We start from the raw sequence: 5,722 nt of genomic DNA on the forward strand, positions 1-5,722 counted from the left end.
AATTTCTGAGGCTGATTTGCCACGCCGGTTTGGGCCATCAAATATTGGGCAAAGTATGGACTATCATATATTGCTGGAAAGCCCCGGATGTCTACTTTCCAATGCCGTTGAGAGCGCGCCAATTGGGCTTCTGTAGCTCCCGAAAATCCGCTTCGAATGCAGGGAGGTCAGAATCCAACAGCATCTGCAGTCCTTTTTGGTCTCGGAATCAGATTTTTGCTCAGGACCCTTAATTTCAGCCAGAAAATACCTGAAATCACAGAAAAACACACAAACTCATAGTAAAGTCCAGAAAAGTGAATTTTAGCTAAAAACTAATAAAAATATACTAAAAACTAACTAGATTATACTAAAAACATACTGAAAACAATGCCAAAAAGCATACAAATTATCCGCTCATCAATCATTCATCTATTCTTACTCTTATAGTATATTATATCTCATCTCGCAGTAATCCAGCCCCAGAAGATGATGTTGTTGCACCCATGATGATGGCACGGATAGCATCGTACATTCCTAAAGAAGGTCTGATGCCATCATTCAGCCTCGGCCTGACTGATTCAAGCCAAGAAGAAGCTGCAACGCAAGAGGGCGAGAGGGCGAAAACTCCTGAAACGCCAAAACTAATAGAAGAGTGAGGGGAGCTGGTGGAAAAAATTGCGGGCAGTGGGGTGAAAACAGAAGGTAAAACTCCACCTATTCATAAGCAAAGTGGTGAACAAAGTTTTGAAAAATTTGAAACTCCTGCAAGGACAAATGAAATGACTTCTGAATTGAAAGAGAAATGCTACATCTAGGCCACACGTGTCAAAACATACGCAGATGGAAATACTAATGAGTATGACAACGTGTGCGCACTCAATGCCCAAGATAAATACATTTTGTCAAAACTCCACTTCGCATCTCTCCAAGCTGATACACATATAGAAGCTGAGGTAATATTAGAATAACATTAATGATTTTATCATGAAATGTAACTGAAATATCGATTTATGTAAAATTGATTTGGGCTTTTATTTGTAGATTGTGTCTGCCATGTGCCTCATCCTTAACCAGCAAAAGATTAAAAGGTTTCCAGAAGAAGTATATTGTCTTCCCCCTGATATTGTGGTAAGTTGTACTGCAACAAATCTTGGGTGTATTTTGTTTATTCGTTTGGGTGTATTTTTTGTAATCATTTGGGTGTATCTTTTGCACTCATTTGGGTGCATTTTCTACATTCAATTGGGTGTATTTTCTGCATTCAATTGGGTGTATTTTCTGTATTTGTTTGGGTGTATTTTCTGCATTTATTTGGGTGTATTTTCTATATTCATTTGGTGTTTCACAATTGTTGTAGAATATGGCCATTGCAAATCATCCAGAAGGGGTATTCATAAATCCTAAAACCAATAGGCCATTCAGGGTAGAGGACTACCCAATGTTTATACCCTTCTTGGACCTTAAAAAAATTAGCATTGCATCATTATGTAAGTTTTCATTTCTAAAACTTCTTATTACCATTTTTTACTTATGTGCCAAATAATTTAAACACTGTTCAATTTGGACATACTTCAGATTTTTGCGCCTATTTACCATTCACAATATTGGTGGTTATGGGTAGTTGATACAAGGAAAAAAAAATCTTTTGTACTGGACCCATTTCACACAACTTGTCCAGCCGATGAAAGAAAGAACATAAATTTATTCGCTGTAAGTTGATTCTGCGTTCTGTATTTTAATATTTGGGTGTATTTCTGTTCAATATAAGGTGTAGGTTTGTGCTCATTTGTTTATATTCCTTTATTAAATTTATTCATATATTACTAATTTATTTTGTGTTTTAAGGGACATGTAATTTCAAGAATGAGAGTATATGCTGGGGGGCATCTTTGAAGAAAGACGATAAAATAATTCGTGCACCATACATTAATATCTCAGGCCAAAAGACAAGGTATAAATCTTTTAATCTGAAAATTAAAATTTTCTAGATGTAATTTGCTAATTTATTTCTTGTTTTTCAGCTATGACTGTACTATATATGTAATGAAGTGGCTTGAGATAATTCAGCCCGAAAACATTAAAAGGGAGAAGTATGAGTGGGACAACTGGACCCAAGTAATTGTATTTAAATACTAAATAACTCTATATTACCTTACTAAGTTAACATAGTTGATTAAAACGAAAATTCTTTTAAACTTCAGGACGAGATGAACCACTATAGAGTAGAATATGCTTCCCGGATTCTATTCCATGAAATGAATCAAGACAAAGCTGAAGCCATTAGGGGAAGTGATGCAGTAAGACTGTCCAGGCCATCCTCATTGTTATTGAGTCCATATTGTCAGATAGATTCTAATGATATTGACACTGATTAATGTAACTGTTATATAGTGTTGTAAGAAATTAAACACATGCTGTAAATATATTTAATCCAATTATAAGTAAAAATTTTTCCATAATTAAACTCTCTCTGCTGTATTCAAAATGTTTGATTTACAGGTACTATAATATGAAGGAAAACATCAAACTAAATATATACTCATAACCTGGCATTTTACACCCAAAGAAAGTTGATTATACACCCAAACATCTATTCCCCTGATGATTTATCCCTAAAACCCTAAACCCCAAACCTTGAAAACATAAACCCTAAAAACCTAAACCCTAAACCATAAACCATAAACACTAAATCCTAAAAACCTAAACCCTAAACCCTAAATCACCCAACCTACTATACACCCAAATCATTGATTTACACCCATAAGATCTCATTTTATACCCAGGAAAAGTTAAATATACGCCAGACTCTATCCCCTGATGCTTTAACCCTAAAACCTAAACCCTAAAACCGAAATCCTGAACCATAATAAAAAAACAATAATTTATAACATAAACAGCAGATTATGAAAATATATGTATATATATGTAAAATGTCAAGCAAAAAAAAAATCAGAAATACACCCAAGAAAAACCATGGTTTACACCCATATTCTATAACTATACACCCAAAAAACTATCCACTGCTGCTGGTTTCCTGAACTGATAATTCATAACACGTCCTTGATATTGGCTGGAATTTAGATGCACCACTAATGCAGCATCAAAGAGGTTTAACTGGATATAATAAACTCATATATTAGCAAAAATATTAAGAAAAAATTAAAATCAATCAGACAAGTTTAAAGAACATCACTTTTACCTCGTTTAAATCTTTTGTTTTCTTTTTCTTTGAGGCATTTGCAATCTGTTTGTCAAGCTTTGAACCTAGCCTATTTCTTTGACGTCCTCTTGTTCGAATCCTTGGAGAGCTTTGAAGCTCGTTAACGGATTCCAAGTTGGCATCTTCATGAGATAATGAACATGTTCCCTTCCTTTTGGCTTTCAATTCTTCCATCTCAACCATGACCTTATCGTACGCCGGTGCAGAATGGCAGTTAACTCCTCCAATTCTTATGCAAATTCGCAAATATTTTGCGAACAAAAAACCAATTCATCAAACCTCTTGCTTCTTGGCTCCAACAATGGCTCTTCGTGGCTGCTCTTGATGTGTGTGTGTCACCTCTTTACCTTCTTGCTCCATCGTTCCAATATATATCTCGATGACACTTGGCTTACTCGCTCAAAGCTTAACACACTTAGTGCGTGATGACACAATGTCCCTTTTGACTCGAATAATAAGCATTGACATTTTACCTCGGCTGCTACTGAGTTGTAAGTAACCACAAACTTGTTGAATATTGAGCTGGAAACTTGTTGTCCGACTTCGTATACTGAATAGCCTAGAGCAGAATTCGTTAATCTAGTGATGCAATTCGCCTTTCCTCTACCAAGAAACTTTTGATGAGTGTACACATCTTGAAATTGAGCTTCAATGGAGGATTTGGTTGCACACGGTATGACCGTATGAAAATCTGTAGCATCTGATTCTCTCTCTGCTTGCTCCCTGCTTCCGAGGCAATTATCATATTGTTTGACAAATTGAATAAGCGAGCTGTTCCGGGTAATAAACTTGTTAAAAAATGAATGCATGCTCTCGCCCCTTTGTGTACTTTTCATCCTTGTCCAGAAGTGGTGATCCAGATAGATTGGAACCCATATATGACGGTCTTCATAAAGATCTGCATAATACACCCAAAAACAGACTATAAATACACCCGAAAAACATGCACTTTACACCTCTGCTGCAGATTTTAAACAACATTACCTGACAGCCACTTGTTGTCCACAAGACCAAAATTCAGCATAAAATCATTCTAATTCCTATCAAATGAGTCTTTATTATGAGAGTTCCAAACAACTTGGCTCAATTCTTGTTCAATTTCAACATGTCCCTTGTACCCGTTTAATTTGCTTGGAATCTTCTTTGTGATGTGCCAAATACACCAACGGTAAATTGTTGTTGGCATACAAGCCTCTATAGCCATTTTCATTGATGCGTATTGATCGGTGAGAAACCCTTTCGGAGCATTTCCCCCATGCAACGAAGCCAACATTGAAATAACCATTTGAACAACTCAATTTCTTCATTTTTCATCAAAGCGCATCCAAGAAGTATTGACTGGCCATGGTGATTCACCCCAACAAAAGAACCACAAACCAGATTATACCTGAAACAAATTACGACATTGCAGAATAAAAATCATTACGTACACCCATATAATGAATTTATACACCCAAGTAACATCCAATATACACCTTTGCAGCAGATTCGTAGAACAAAATTAATGTAGCAGCATAAACAATAACATCATATTACATGTTTGTATTGTAGGTGGTGTCAAATAAAATAACATCTCCAAAATACTCAAAGGCAGCTCTGCTCCTTGCATCGGCCCAAAAAGCAAGCTTAATCGATTGATCGTCCTCGAGTTCGAGCTCGAAAAAGAAACTCTGATTCTTCTCTTTCATTCTCAATAAATATTTTCCGAATTTCTTTGCATCTTCTTGTTCGAAAACATTCCGCACTTCTCTCATGATGTAATTTCTCACATTCTTTTCAATAAAATTTAACTCGCGATGACCCCCAGCTGCCACAACGAATGATTGGAATGTTTTGCTTGGTCTGATACCGGCCTCCTCATTATTCTCTATTATACGATGAACAGACATGCTTAGTTCCATGTGCTGTTTGAGCATCTCTACTTGAGTTGGACACCAAGGCTGTGAATGATGCAGCACGACCTTCGAAATGATCCAAGCACCAACATCCTTCAATGTGTGTATATAAATTCTTGCAGGACAATTTACACCAGCTGTCGGATTTGTCTTCGCGGTCAGAAATATTTTAGATTTTCATTTTTCCTCTCTGCTACATGTGATCAATTGATTCTTAATTTCGTTTCTCTTTTTATTTGTGCTCCGAACTCTTGTAGAAAAACCTGCAGCCTTGGCATAGTCCTTGTAAAATTTTGCAGCATCTTCAAGGTTTTTAAAAGTCATTCCAACCTTGGAAACAAGCTGCTCATCAACAATAGAGAGGGGCTACAAAATACAACATGTTAAAAACAACAAAATACTATAGAATTTCTGCACCTCATAAAAAAATAACAATCAAAATAAAATACACCCAAGGACTCCTGATCTACACCCGAACGACAACAAGTCAATTAAAAATTACAAGAAAACCATAAACTGTAAATACACCCAAAACTTCCCTAAAAATACACCTAAACATCCCTAAAAATACACCCAAAATGTTCTGATCTACACTCGAGCGTCTGCTATAAATTGCAGATAATTA

Source organism: Arachis duranensis, chromosome 6 (genome assembly GCF_000817695.3).
Source record: "Arachis duranensis cultivar V14167 chromosome 6, aradu.V14167.gnm2.J7QH, whole genome shotgun sequence".
Taxonomy (NCBI): Eukaryota; Viridiplantae; Streptophyta; class Magnoliopsida; order Fabales; family Fabaceae; genus Arachis; species Arachis duranensis.